Source organism: Pygoscelis adeliae, unplaced genomic scaffold (assembly GCF_000699105.1).
Source record: "Pygoscelis adeliae isolate BGI_AS28 unplaced genomic scaffold, ASM69910v1 Scaffold86, whole genome shotgun sequence".
Lineage (NCBI taxonomy): Eukaryota > Metazoa > Chordata > Aves > Sphenisciformes > Spheniscidae > Pygoscelis > Pygoscelis adeliae.
Window position 1 is genome coordinate 3,366,979 of NW_008824930.1, and position 2,012 is coordinate 3,368,990.

At 41.1% G+C, this 2,012-nt stretch overlaps 1 protein-coding gene across 1 annotated transcript in view; it reads right to left on the reverse strand.

The window, feature by feature from the left end:
• MYO10 (myosin X) overlaps window positions 1-2,012 on the reverse strand; it is a 97,124-nt gene that overhangs the window by 31,316 nt on the left and 63,796 nt on the right. The window lies entirely within an intron of this gene.

Here is a 2,012-nt window from a genome sequence, read left to right on the forward strand (position 1 = left end):
AAAACACCGAAAAGCAGTAATGCCTCCTTGAAGTATTTTGGGTTTTTTCTTGCTGTGGGGGAAAAAAAAAAAGAAAAAGAAAAATGCAGATTTTTGGGGGTGTTCCAAGTAGAAAAAAAAGTCGTTTTTCCCCTCTGTGTTTAGCGGAAAAAAAGCCCATCATCAAAGCCAAAGCAGCATCGCTCCTGAGGAGAGACACAGTTGTGAGTTTTGAATGTAGCCTGAAAGGGACTATGTTATACCACAAATTACCCAACACTAAAGAACATAAAAAGTCCCACAGAAAGTCCCAAAGTTCCAGTATCCAAGTTGTACTGGGCAGCTCTTTCTATATAAAGCTTTTACTCACAGAAAAAGCCTTTGCTCTACACACACTGGCTTTAAAAACACACCGAAATTCTGCTTCAGAAAGGCGTTCAGCTACTTCCTGAACAAAAATGGACATTAAGCACACGTTAAAGCCCAGGCTAATGCCTTTTCTGAGCAGGTGCACTGCAGCTTGAGATGTAAAAGACAAGAAAAATTCACACTGAAGCTAAGTCATCACAATGTTGTTATTACCCCTTTTAAATAACATGGGCAGGATAATGCCCCATCCCATGTTCAGTCTGAAACCAATGCCCCCTTGTTCTCTTCTACAATAAGCTGTTTATGAAGACTCTTACAAATGCGCAGGCAGCTCCTGGGGGGGATGAGCCCAGGCCCCAGTAAGGGAAGTTACAACAGAGCTCTGGCTCCTGGCAAGGTCCTGATGAGCAGTTGGTTAAAACAATTTCAGGTTCTCACAACTATATGCCCCGAAGATGCCAAAGCACTGTCCGGGGTCTGTGTATAAATATTGCTAATATACTACATCTGAAAGTATAATGGGAAGCACAGCCTAGCTCTGCGGGTGAACGTTATCACTGTATTATTTGTAAGCCATCGTCTACGAAGATGGGATGAAAGATGACTTCAATTGCCATCAGAATATTTCAGACTCTATCTCTTACAATAACTGGAAAACGATTAAATCAACTTTCCCAATAGTACCTCTGACAGTCCTCAAGCGTGCAGAGGAATGGAGGAAACCCTTCAAAACTATTCAATTGTGCGGAAAAGAGGACGAGGACGAAGGGCATTTCACACAAAAATCAATCAGATTTTACAAAATATTTTTGCTACCTTATGTTAATGAGAAAGCTTTTTCACAATTCTAACAATTGACAGGAAAACTGCAAGTGTAACACATAATTCAGCAAACTTCACTTCTGGATCTGTTTTTTTTTTGTTCTCTCTCCACTACGGAAGCCCTGGGAGTGCCAACAGGAGGTACCCAGAGAAAAAAAGAAGAGAAAGCCATCTGCAGAGGCCTGGGGGATGATCCTTGGCAGTGACAGCCTGATGTTTGTACTCCACATGTTTTTAGTATTTAGGAAATCTCAGATCCTGCAATGGAGAATCAATCTTCTCCTGAATACACAATACTTTCACATCATTTGTTAAGTCCAAGAGCACAAATTCGCAAGAAGGAGGGAAGCTCTGCACACAGCTGTTGTCCAAAATCAAACTTGCAAAACAACCATGCAAAAACACCTGGATTGTTTTGGTTCTCAAATTAAAATTCCACTCTTTTAATGAAAATAATTTGAAATTTTTTTGGAAGAAAAAAGTTGCAGGCAAAGTTCAGGTTGTCCAGTAGGACACATATCGAGGTCTAATGTAGCTCTGAAAAAGACTCTCAGACTGGGATGGCAAACACACTTAGTGCTCAACTCTGCTACATGAACACTGGCTAAAATTCCTCCCCCTGTTTTCAGCCACTGAGCAGGTATCATGCAGGTGGGTTTACTAGTATAAGTGGAGCTCCCTGCAGAACAAAAGTGTTACCTCACATGCTAGATACTTCTAAAAATGATAAAATCCAGCTTGTTTTAAGTTCTGATCCTTACCACAAGCGCTATCACTTGTGAGCAGTGAGAGAAAATTCGAGTGGACTCTTTACCAATGCGTGAAATAACCAGTCAGTCTCG